The sequence below is a fragment of the Tachypleus tridentatus genome, chromosome 4 (assembly GCF_004210375.1).
Source record: "Tachypleus tridentatus isolate NWPU-2018 chromosome 4, ASM421037v1, whole genome shotgun sequence".
Taxonomy (NCBI): Eukaryota; Metazoa; Arthropoda; class Merostomata; order Xiphosura; family Limulidae; genus Tachypleus; species Tachypleus tridentatus.
In genome coordinates this window covers 67,793,606-67,807,375 of record NC_134828.1, presented here as the reverse complement: position 1 = coordinate 67,807,375, position 13,770 = coordinate 67,793,606, and the positions used below count along the sequence as shown (strand labels likewise).

Below are 13,770 nucleotides of genomic sequence, written 5' to 3'. Positions count from 1 at the left end.
TCAGAGAAATTCGTGTCTGTAGGTGATGTAATTAAATTATATCCAAAATAAAAAAATTAGGCTTAGTCCTTAATTGCAATTCACAAAACTTTAATCGTATTGCAACAAGAGACGTTAGGGTTTATAAACCACGTAGTTAGAGCTACATAATTGGTCATAGATAAGATGACTGGATAAGCCAGAACAACATTCAGCACTTGAAACATTTTGATCTCATGCTAATGTTGTATTATGTTTTCTGCATTAAAAAAAATCATATTTTGTTGTGAAAGTACTTTGTCAGTCACAGATAAGACATTCAGTGCTATAAAGTAGCCATAAACTCACACGTTGTTCTACTTGGGTAATACATTTTGTAATTTTTTGTAGTTATCACCACTGAATATCACGTTAGTTATTTTCAAACACAAACAAAATATTTTGAATAGTATTGTAAACAATATTTCTGACCCATTTTCACGTCTCTAGGTAATACGTTGTATCAAACCGTTTGTATGTGTGTATGTGTTTAACGATTTTAGGCTCGACATGGCCAGGTTATTAGGGGCTCTTGACTTGCAGTCTGAGGGACGCGGTTTCGAATCCCCGTTCCACCAAATATGCTCGCCCTTTCGGCCTTGATGGTGTTATAATGTGACGCTCAATCCCACCATTCGTTAGTAAAAGAGTAGCCTAAGAGTTCATAGTGGGTGGTGGTGATTAGTTGGTTATGTTTATTTGTTTTGAATTTCGCGCAAAGCTACCCGAGGGCTATCTGCGCTAGCCGTCCTTGATTTTGCAGTGTAAGATTAGACGTAAGGCAGCTAGTCATCGCCACCCACCGCCAACTCTAGGATTACACTTTTACCAACGAATAGTGGAATTGACCGTCACATTCTAACGCCCGCACGACTGAAAGGGCAAGCATGTTTGTTGTGATAGGGATTCAAACCCGCGACCTTCAGTTCACGAGTCAAGTGCCTTAACCACTTGGCCATGCTGGGTCGTGATTAGATGCCTTCTTTCTAGTCTTTCATTGCTATATGGGAGACGGCCATTGAAAGTAGCCCTCGTGTAGCTATGCGCGACATTCAAAACAAACCAACTAACAATTTTGAAGGACAACCACCAAATTATAACACTTTAAAATAACTTTTATAAATCTTGGAACAAGAACAATAATATTATAAAGTAAATCGTGCAACAGAAAAAAACAAACAAAACACAAACACCAGTAGTTGAAATAAAAGAATCTGAAGAGACACGCAACTTGCTGATATTAACTATTTTACTTTTTAATCCAAGGGGTTTTTGCTCCATGAATGCGTAAAAAGCCTGTCAACTTTAGTTATTAAAATCCATTAGTATTATCTTAAGCAGTCGGAATTAGCAAAGTTTTCCCGTTAAATACGTTTATTTTATTTTTTTTCTAAAGTGTGTTTTCTTACATAGTTCCGTTCCTACAGTATATGTAGACAATCGAAGTCACTTACGTTCTTAGGCTAAGTGAAATGGTCCTGAAAACTCGGGTTACAAGCGTCTGGAACATAAAATATTTATTGTGTACATGCGATTTTCTGCTATTAATGAGATACAAAATCTATCTTAAAAATACGATGATTCAATATAAAACATTTGTTTCTACGTAATAGAACAGCAATGTTTTATTTATTATTAACGTACATTTGTAATATCATTTTGTCAATAAAGTTATAATATAATCGACCTTTTCTTTTCGGATGATAATAAAAAAACTTCATCCAATGTTTCGCTGTTGTGACTTCATCAGGACTTTTAGTACAATAAGTGTTAGATGTATCTCATTTTAATATCATTTGCTGATTTAGAAACTGGATCCCCGCTAGTACAGCGGTATGTCTCCGGATTTACAACGCTAAAATCAGGGGTTCGATTCCCCTCGGTGGGCTGAGCAGATAGCCCTTTATGGCTTTGCTATACGAAAAACACACACGCACATTTAGAAACTGGAACGCTAAATCATATTCAAGCAAATACAAATGCGTGTCCTAAACTTTAATAGTTTGAAATAAGAACAAATATTAAACATAATCTAATATTTAGTATCGTGATAAGATTTATGGCAAAAAATATGTTCCTAAGCAAATAAAATAGCGGCATTTCACCCCATAGAATTTGGCCATTTTCAGGCAATGTACGATTAACAACAATTATAAATTCAAAACGATCATGATATTACATTTAATTATACAATGCAGTCTTCGCCTCTTAATAGTCTAAACGACGATAATTAGAGACGACATCTGCATAAATAGATGGTAAAAAACAAGGTTAAAAAGTCTGTGAAAATAGATGCATTAATAGTAGGCGTTGAAAATAATAGTAAACATATGTTAAACCTGTTATAAAATTAACAACAGAAAAGTGAATTAGAAAAACATTTGATTTATGAAGCGGGTCTTGCGTTTCGTTGACGGTAGTTTAGCGCATGCGCACGATATTGGTTTCGTGTCAGATTCCAGAAGTTTTTATAAGTCTCTGGCAGCATAAAAAGGGCACCTGGATTAAGTCTTACCGTTTAATGATCAACTATAAGATAAGCGAATATTATTAAATTCACCTAGGCCTCTCTGTAAAATGAATCCATCAGAGATACTGGACGGTTCGGTATGTTAAATTTAGTTAAGTTATCCATTACAGAGCTACAGCTCTGTAAGCTGTGGTTCGTCGTTAGTTTTCAATCCTGCTTTTTATCTTATTGAGTGGCTTGCTTTAACGTTTTTCTTTTATACACCAATACAGTAATCCTACTTTCTAAACTATTAGCAGAAGAAAGTTCACAATTTGGAAGTGCAATTGATCTATTTAAAATTGTATTTTTCATCTGATGATACGATGTTTAAAAATTAAAAACAAAAATTACTTATGCAGGGTGTTCGGAAAGTCACTGTGCACTTATAAATTTATTAACAGACAAAACTGCACAGTGACTTTCCGAACACCCTGCAGATGACCAGATGTAAAAATTGATGTATTACCCACCGATTAAACCCATGCGTAAAAACAGAATATAAATATGATTTGTTTATCGCTATACTTCTGTTGTAGTAACGTTTTATTTTCATTCACAAGTTATTAGAACTATAAAATTTACAGCTTTGCATATTCCTAGCAAATAGCTATTTTCTGGAAATTATAACAAAAATAAAAGACAAAATTCAGAGTCGTAAAGATAGTTTAAGTAATTTTTAGAAAATGATTGAACATATAATCAGTTCTCAATTTTGTTCTTCAGATTCTACTGAAATGTTAGTGATCAAAGAAGACCAGTGATAGTCCCACCTTACGGAAAGAAAAATACTTCTGAAATGTCAGTGATCGAACAGGATCAGTGACAGCCCCACCTTACAGAAAGAAAAATACTTCTGAAATGTCAGTGATTAAACAGGATCAGTGACAGCTCCACCTTACGGAAAGAAGAAAAGGTCAGTTTGTTTTAAATGTTCACTTTTTAGTCACATTAGTGTAGTGTTTGATGTATATAAAAATATAATATTTACCTCTATTTTTAAGAAATTCATAGTTTCTGTCATGCATCTGTTACTTACGTCATCATATAATATATTTTAAAGAAACGCTAGTAATAGCCCTTGTTTATCGGTGAGAACAAACAATTTACTGCGGGAACAAATATATTTATATTAATAGTACGGACTTTTTTTTCTTTTACTGAATTTCGTGCAAAGCAATAGTCGAAGGCTATCTGCGCTAAGTGTAATTAATCCGAAAATGGCATATAGTCAACAACACCCACCGCCAGTTCTTGGGCTACTCTATTTGAATCGCTATCCACAAACTATAAGTCGAGAGTCCTAACAACTAGGCCATGTTAGGCCTTTAGTAAGAAAGGTTGACAAAATGTGTTACGGGATTTCTATTTTTATTACGTTCTCACAAAATGCAGTAATGAAATAGGAGTCTTTCGGCATCGGTAGCTCCTCGGTATCTCAATAGCGCCATATTTTATGATTCGATCCCCATGGCTGACGCAGCTCAGAATGACAATTTTGCATCTTTATAAACAAAGTTATTATATTTTAGCTTAAATGTTTGGTTTTAATTATATCATATTATTAGTTCTTCATAACTTTACTGGCTGCTACTAATCTTAACAATATTGTTTAATTAGATTTAACAATACCGATCACACTGTATTTTAGGTGTAAATACATTTGGAGATCAAGATTGAATTGAAAGACAAAACGTTACTCTAGTTTTTCCATTCAAAACATTATTTGAATTTTGGTTGTTTTGATCATATGAATCCGTCGATAGAACGGAAAAGGGGACAAACAAAAATTTTTTTCATAGTCTGGAGATAATTTTACTGAATAATTTCTATAGGTTTTGGCAAAAAGTTTGTTTTAGTTTTCTTTCTGCTATGGGCCCGACATGGCCAGGTGGTTAAGGCGCTCGACTCGTAATCTGAGGTCGCGGATTTAAATCTCCATCACACCAAACATGCTGGCCCTTTCGGCCGTGGAACGGTCAATCCCACTATTCGTTGGTAAAAGAGCAGCCCAAGAGTTGGCTGTGAATGGTGATGACTAGCTACCTTCTCTCTCGCCTTACACTGCTAATTTAAGGATGGCAAGCGCAGAGAACCCTCGTATAACTTTGCTGTGTGTTTTCATTTTCTTATTCAAAGCAATATCAGGCCATGTGCTGTGTCCACCGATGGGAATCGAACCCCTGATTTTAACGTTGTAAATCCGTTGACTTACCGTTGTCCATGCGGGGAACATGTGTTTGTAAGTTACATAAAACGAAATTCTTAAACTACATGAATGGCGTACGTTTCAACTCCATAATAAAAGAGAGTTTTATGAAAAAAGTTGTCAATTAAGTTTTGAAGAGGTCACAAAGATCTAATAAGACAAACATTTTATATGAACACGACGTGACAACAGCTATCGTTTAATATAAGTATATCGCATGAATACAGAAAGCATACGGCCGACCATATTTGTTAGTGTGTTTTGTTTGTTTGCTTGTATTTTTGTTGAATTTTATGCAATGCTACAGAGGGCTATCTGCGCTAGCCGTCCCTAATTTAGCAGTGAAAGACTAGAGGAATACAGTTAGTCAACATCACCCATTGCTATAACTCTTGGGCTAATGTTTTACCAACGAATAGTGTAATTACTTGTCACTCTGTAACGCCCCATGGCTGAAAGGGCGAACATATTTGGTGGAATCAAGCGTTCTAAACCACCTGGCTGTGCCGGCTTTTTTGGTATGTCAAAACACATTCTTTAGAAGTACCCTAATGCGTTGGAATTATAACTCTCCCTAATTTTAAAGTAATATATTAGAGGAAATGTAACTGGTCAATAGAGCCCGCCATCATCTCTTGCGCTGCTCTTGTTCTTTTGAAAAATGACTGTCGTTCGTAAAGTACACACGATCAGAACGCCTTTGTAAGGCGAAGTGCTGTAAACAACACTGAACATCCTAACCACTACGGCCCAAAATTAACTAATAATGTTATTATAGTAACACTACTATAAAGTACGTATTTTTGAAAATGTAGTAAGACGTTTTTCATAATAATTTACCCAACTGTATTTCCAAACAAGCCGTAAAAATACATGACATAAGAAAGACGTCTTATATCAAGTTGAATAACGTTATAAACATGAGTCGTGAATAAAAGATTTAATTTTGATTTCCTCTATTAAAGCATATGGATTTAGTATACTCCTTCCATATAACATCATTATATTCTGTTTATAATTGTCGCCAGTTTTGAAAACTAAGTAATGTAATAATAAACTGTTAAGGTTTACATTTTACAGAATATATTTTGTTGCATTCGAATATCAATAGAATGTTAATTATTATATAGAATTTAAAATAAAAAATTGATTTTGTACAGTTTATCTGGATCTTAAACTTAAAAAAATAGGTGAAAAATCTTTAGTATCTTTTTATTTATTGTAATTCGTCTTGGATTACGTTTATATTATACAAATTACAATACCTGCTGTTTTAGCGCCAAACTACACCATTAAATGCATCGCTCTGTCAACCGCGTGGAATCTATCTCCAGATTTTAGCGTTATAAGATCTTAAACTTTCAGCTGACCTACTAGGAGACAATTGGTTATTATTTCTGAGCGTGTATGATAACATCTTCTGAAAGTACTTCGAATATAAAATTGATATAGTTACAGAAAATGCTCCTCAGCCGTATGTCTGCAGACTCACACCACTAAAAACCGGGTTTCAATACCTGTGGTGGGCAGAAAACAGATAGCTCATTGTGTAGGTTTGAACATAATTACAAACAAAACAAAAGTTACAGAAATATGTGTTACGGGGAAACATACATTATTCTTCCACATTTTAACCTACTATACAATAACATAATCCAAGCACAATATTCTAAGTTAACTATAAAATTATAAAAATATATGAAAAGAGAAGAGAGAGAATCCTTAACGTCCCCCCCAACTCATTGTTTTTAAGGGTTAAGAACAAATTCAGTTTTCTGTACGTTTTACACTACTAATGTCTGGAGTTTGATGATATTGAGTATAAATTGATGTTAGTGATGATTTATTTGTTGATGTTCGTGTGAAGTCTCTCTGATGTGTGATATTTCAGTGCAGAAATTCGGAAACGGGAGGAAAACTTTCCATTGCTAGAAAAATATACCGAAGACGTCATATGAAATATTTAAAAAAAAAATAGAAGAAAGATTGTGAAAATTTACAAAAAGAAAACACAGTAAAAAAGTCAGCATGGCGACAAAAATCAATAACAAACTGCCATTTCTCAACAATTCCCCATTTTATTAGTATGTGAACAATAACCCAAGAAAGATTTGTCGTTATACAAAATATCTTCCTTTTTGTAAGCATGTTTCCTTTTATTCAGTTTGCGATGTGTATGATTTTTGCGTGATAAACATAGCCGACAAGAAATTCTTTCCACATCAACAATGCAACACTTTAGCAAAAGAATAGAGGGTAGATTACTTGGATACCGCTACACATATAATTTAGCTTGGCTGTTCTCTCTTCTCCATTAACTTGTTTCTCTTCTTCTGTCGGAATTACTGGTTTCATCTTCTTCTCGTGATTTTTACGTCCCAAAGTTTGTGTTGGGAGTTATTTTTCAGCACATTATTTTACGTGATGCTGGAAATACAAACACTAGCAGGCAAACGAATGTTGAAAGATGGTGTTCTCTTGGCAGATGAGGATAAGCCTATGTCAAGAAGCATAGCTAGTTCAGTTAATTTATGGTTTAAGTCTGTCTTGTATCTGATATAGAATGTACTCTCTTAATTTTTCTTCCTATTCGTGCAGCTTTAGGGTGTTTTTGACAGATAACTGACATAAAACTGATTGAAAAAATTAAATAAAAACTATAAGTAAAATTGATTGATGAGAAGAAGGAAAGAAAATGGTACTTGAAACGAGATTTAAATTGGAAGATTTTTTTAGCCGTGAGTGTTGCATTTTGTAAAAATATGTGAATAGACAATGACGTAGACTTCACATCTTATAGTTGGCTGTCATGTTGCGTTATATTTAATCAAGTGTTTAGTATATTGAATAAATAAATCTGGGCACTTCCCTTCATGTCCTTCAATATATAGGAAAAGGAAAACATAGTTTGATTAGAATTTGAACCTAACTCTTCATTCATAAAATGTTTGGAGTTATTTGGATATGCACAATATCGGATTCAGATGGGTTTTAGTATTCACTTCCCACAAAGTGGGCCGGGAATTGCATTGATGGCTTACATTTATGACGATGGTTCTGAAGATCCAGTTTTTCGTTACCTCACCGTTGCCGCGAAGATGCTCTCCGAGTCGACCTATTATAAATTTGCCATAAATACTTCACAACTTTATTATGGGTGAAAGTCACTTTGATTGGTGTAATTCTGAAAGCACTTTTTCTTTTGACCCGGCATGAACACGTGGTTAGAGTGCTCAACTCGTTATCTGAAGGTCGCGGGTTCGAATCCCCGTCATACCAAACATACTCGTTCCTTCAGCCGTAGGGGCATTGTAATGTAAAGGTCAATCCCACTATTCGTTGGTAAAAGAGTAGACTAAGAGTTGCCGGTGGGTGGTGATAACTATTTGTTTTCCCTCTACTCTTACATTGCTAAATTAAGGACGACTAGCGCAGATAGCCCTCATGTAGTTTAGCGCGAAATTGAAAACAACAAAAAGTTTTTGTTTTAAGTGTATGATTACATGATCTAGATATAAGTCTAAGTAAGTGCACTATATTGCAAGTAGATGACTTTTTAACGTTCCATGGTAAACGTCAAATTAGGTTTGTGTGCAAGTTCTAGTACAAATATAAAAGATGGCATTTAAAATAATCCAGTTTCTATTTATACCACCCATCATGAGATAAGCCATATTTATTATGGCTTAATCTAAATTATCGCAGCGAAAGTTTTAGTATGTTCAATTATTGTCATCTTTTGCGCCTAAATGGCGTCTGTGTTACTGACTGTGAACGCCAAACTTCTAGATTACTATATGCTTGAAGTGTTTGAGCCAAAGCGCATGTAGAAATTCATTACTTTCCTAGTGATAGAGAAGTATTAGTTCGGAAATTATTAATATAACATGTTTTAAAAAATACGTAACCCCACGCGTTTTTCGGTTTTTTTCAATAGAAACACTTTAGCTCCTCGGTAGTTTTGAGCAGCTCATAACGCTAATATTTAAAGTTCGACCACAACAGATGGATGGACCATACTGTAGATTTTGTTTGTTTGTTTGTTTCGAATTTCGTGCAAAGCTAGACAAGAGCTATCTGCGCTAGCCGTCCCTAATTTAACAGTGTAAGACTAGAGGGAAGGCAGCTAGTCATCACCAACCACTGCCAACTCTTGGGCTACTCTTTTACCAATGAATAGTGGGATTGACCGTCCCATTATAACGCCACCACGGCTGAAAGGGCGAGCATGTTTGGTGCAACGGGGATTCGAACCCACGACCCTCAGATTACGAGTCGAACGCCTTAACCCACCTGGCTATGCTATGCTGGGCCCATGCTGTAGATATTCGCCGGAAAAAAGTTTATAAAATAAACATTTTATTAATGAAACTGTTCAAGCATTGATGGTAAAAAATATTTTACTACTAGTATATAGCCCGTTAAAAATGATGGGGCAATACTAGCCCTCTCTCCCTCTATAGTATACCATAACCTCACATTTCATAACTAACTGAAATATTTTTTTGCGAAATGAAGTTCAGCCGACAAATAGGCAGAAAAGTACAGTCGAGGCAGTCAAACGTTGGGAAGGTACTTTGTAAGCCATTCAAAATTGAGATCATTCATGGAATGAATTTGTGGCGTTTTTGTAACACTCTGTTCCAACTATGACTTTTATGTGATACGCTTGTAAAACAAAACGTATAACCTAATACAACAGTATTAGTTAGTCTGTGTGCTGCAAGTGTGTAGTGAAATGTATAGACAACAAAACTGGAAAAATGTTTGATTTTTTTTAATTTAGAGTCTTCGTTGATTAAAAGAGATATATTTTTATTTAAAATGTTGGTGACATGACAGACAATATCTTAATTCAGAAATGATTTAAGTTTAAGATTGAATCGATGTTTTTACTTTCATGATAAATCTTATGCACTTGGCTCTAGGCTAGATTATCCCACACTATTTCTTTACTTTAGATTTAGTATACCAACACTTATTACACTTATAAGGTTTCCTGAACACGCACTCCCTCAAAGCCCCCTTGTAACCCCGTCACTAAAATCGTAATGAGCAGACAGTACTCGAACTATCCTGTCTCATAAAATGAAATTTGGCTTTTGTGACTTCTATTTCGTGAAATCAAGCGTGACGTGACACACACACACACACACTGGCTTTTAAATAGGTTAGATAGTCATTGCTGGATTGTTTTTGTTTAAATTGGTAATTATATTTTTTTGGTAAATGCGCCTATCACGAGACTTTCAGCCGTGGGGGCTTTATAATGTGACAGTCAATCTCACTATTCGTTGGTAAAAGAGTAGCCCAAGAGTTGTTGGTGGGTAATGAAGACTAGCTGCCTTCCCTCTAGTCTTACACTGCATTATTAGGGACGGCTAACACGGGTAGGTCTCGTGTAGCTATGCTCGAAATTCAAAATACAAACAAACCTACCACGAGACATTCTATTCACATGATCACCTGTCTGCGCACAACTACACTGATACTATTATTATTATTAATCTCTCAATTGATAGTATAACTGTAAAAGATGAAGTAAGAAGTGGGTATAACACAGTGCAACCTTTGAAAGGTATGTCGTTTTTTCAAATACTTTTTTAAAACATTCCGTAAAATATTTCTTAGTCGTAAAGAATAAATTCCAAATATTGAGTAAAAAATAATCGTAACGTCGAGAAACGTCGTATTTGATGACGTTGTAAAAAACATTAAAAAATGAATATTCGAGAAAAATGAAGAATATAGCTAACATGTGCAGCCCTCGCATACAGCCTAGACGTGTCTGTTTTTGATAAATAGCCAGAAACAGTTTTGTTGCCCTTTAATTAATTTATTAACTATAACTATATTCAGACTATTTTTGGACTCGCAAAAAGTTTTAACTTGTAGTAAAAGTAAAATATATATCAACTAGTTTATAATAACCCTCTTTAGTTAAAATATCTGTATGCGGCACAGTTGATATGAGCAATCATTCGATAAGCCATTCGTCATCGTACTACATGAAAGATATTCGTATAAAAATACAGAGTGTAACCGTGGAAGTGGTTGAGGAGTTTTAGAAATTGCAGATTGTCAGCCAAATGATCAAAGACAAGTTTTATGAACATAAAAATAGGAGTTTGAACTTAAATTAAAGTCGGTAATTTTTATCAAAGATAAGCATCTACAGCAAATATATAAAAGAAAAATGGAACAAAATGGTCTTTTGATATTATTATTACTGTTTTACGGGATATTAATTCAAGAACACCGTTAAAATTACGCTTTATGTATATAGTTTCAAAATTAATTTTAAATCAAAAGCATATATTATAAGGAAATTTTAAACTTGGACACACAATAATGAAATTAGTTGCAAATTAAACGCATAGTGGGAAGTAGTTCTACATTAACGACACGATATCGAATATAGCCATAAACAAAAATTAAGGTCTAAACTAGTGGTAGGTTATACTGACATCTTAAGAATTAGGAATTCTACTTGGATTAATGCCATTTTAAAACGTGTGATTAAACCCTCTAATTGTAAGACCAAATTAAAACTCATCAAAGATCTTTACAGTTCTCACCTCTATACTGCTATTCAGAAAATACTTCACTAATTAGAAATAGATTTGCTCGCATTAAATTTGAGATTGATTTTTTTTAGTCATCTATTGTCGTAAGGTTGCCCAGAGTCTAACCTTTAATCATCTGTTCTTCGGGTATTTGTCTACCGAATACTGTAGGTTAACGAGGACTAGCTGATCTTCAGTGATTGATGTACTAATGACGTACCAGTTCATTCATAGCATAAATAAAGAACGTCTTCTTCCTGTTCCCTTTGTCTTCTTCTTCTACGATCTTCGCCCCAAGTTCTCCATTTGAATCTAGTTTCTTGCACTTTTCTTATCTCCTTCACTATAATTTTGGTCACCATATCCTCTATATTATATCTCACATTCCTTTCAGTTGTGCAATTCATTTATTTTTATTTTCCTTTCATTCTAAGACCCTCCCAATGTTTGAAATTTCATTCAGTGTTGAGATTGTTAGTTTTTTTACTACTTATATACACATTATTTACTCGCTGTCTTAACCACTAAAAACCTGTATGTATGGAATAGAACAGTTCTGACTTCGTGTTTGTACGAGATAGATTTTTGCATGTTAGAAAAATAAATCCACGAGAGGGATATAGATACAGACGATACACTGTATGAGTATCAATTGTCGCTGTAATAAGAAGGACCAAAGATATGTCAATCTGTGAACGAGGTATTATTTTTGAGTGTTGATTGCGAGGATGGTCTAGTTGACTGGGAAGTCAGAGATCACTGTGTCCTGAGTCAACACTACATGGTTATTAGATTAGAAAAACTATCTAATGAGAAAAACTGGTCAGAAGAAAAGACTATCGAAGGAAGATAGCAGACAAATAAATACTTTTTTCGAGCGAACATATTTTCTTCTGTGTATGAATTGACGAATAACTGTAATGATAGAACATACATTTTCATCATAACAATACGTAGGGACCTGAGTCAAATTAACTTTGGAAACCACTTCGCTTACGCTAACCACATTTTTCTGTCAGTAAAGACAAACTTATCTAATTGTGCAGAAATGTCTGAATGCCCGTTCACAAAATAAGCATATTGTTTTGAACGATTGAACGAATTACACATGAATATTTTAGATTTAAATGAGTCGAGACAGCCTAGAGCAATTGTACTTCGAGTAATGTTCACTTTTTTTAAGGAAATTATACTCGGGTAAAGTGTTTGTGTGAAATAATTTATAAATATAAATAATAAAACTTAAATTGAAGCCACTCTGAAGCCAGTACTAAATACAAAATAGTGTCTAAAACGTGTTTCAGAACAGTTTATTGAACGAATCGAAGCTAGCTTTTGTTTATATAGTTAAGACACTGCACGGGGTGCCATGACAGTTATTTCAGACCCAAAATTTGAGCAGTATGTTCATTCAAGCAGAACACTTATGACATGCCCTTGGTACACGTATATAGGACTTCTAAAGAACCATAAGTATTTTCATACTGGCTCAATCAGTTGTCAACAGAGATCAGTGAAGCATTACCATAGTGTTAAAATTTACATTCTGTAATGGTGTAAAGAAATTAGCCCAATAACATTAAAAGGTTGACAAAATGTTCTATTGTCTTAACAGTTTCACACAGTACTGAATGTATGTCATTTTACTTTAACTTGGATGTCATACTCACCTTTCTTTAGTGTTAACGTTTCAATTGTGAAGCATGCTGAACATTGTTAACCATTTCTTATTTCCTAAATACTTTATATGACTTAATTTATTTTAATTTGAGTTTTAAAATATATCCTTAAAGTCTTAATTTTACACTTTCATTGTTTCTGGCGCAGAGCTACACAATAAGCTATCATGAAGGGTCAAATCCCAGATTTTAGCGTTTTAAGACTTTAAAGTGGCCGATTACTCCACCTGTGGACTAATTTTAACATAAAAATTGCTGTATTAATAACATGCGATGATTAATTTATATATTCTTGCTTTTTATTTCTAATAGACAAACTCAATGTCATAAATAAACGTTAGTAACTCACATCCGGCAATTTTATTCATTTCAACTGTATTAACATATTATCTTGTGTTCATCTATCTAATATGAACACTTGTTAATAAAGGCTGTCATCATTTTTTTTATTCTGTTCTCTAACTTCGCTCCCACATATTGTCCCGTAACTTTGTCAGGCTAAACCTCAAGGAGATAAAAATGTTTTGTAATCTTAAACAGTAGAAATTGCCGTTGGATCCAGAAGTCCCTCGTATACGATTGAGTAGCTGTAATTTGATATCGCGTGTCCTTTTTCTCATAGCACCGATTCAAAATTTTCTTCAGTTACATTGAAGGAATAGCTTGGATTTAAATAATAACTCATGAATGCGTCCGGATTACCAGCTTTTGCGTCATTCTTCACATTAGAATCTGCATACTTTTTTCTTGGTACTCTGTCTGCACTTACGTCACCCTATACTGAATCAG

The 13,770-nt window shown here is 34.3% G+C and overlaps 1 protein-coding gene across 1 annotated transcript in view; it reads left to right on the top strand.

The window, feature by feature from the left end:
• Positions 1 to 13,770, top strand: part of LOC143249367 (uncharacterized) — a 141,676-nt gene that overhangs the window by 97,406 nt on the left and 30,500 nt on the right. The window contains exon 4 of the transcript XR_013027744.1: positions 3,254 to 3,443. The gene's annotated coding sequence lies outside the window, so the exon portion shown is untranslated. The remainder of the gene's footprint in view (positions 1 to 3,253; positions 3,444 to 13,770) is intronic.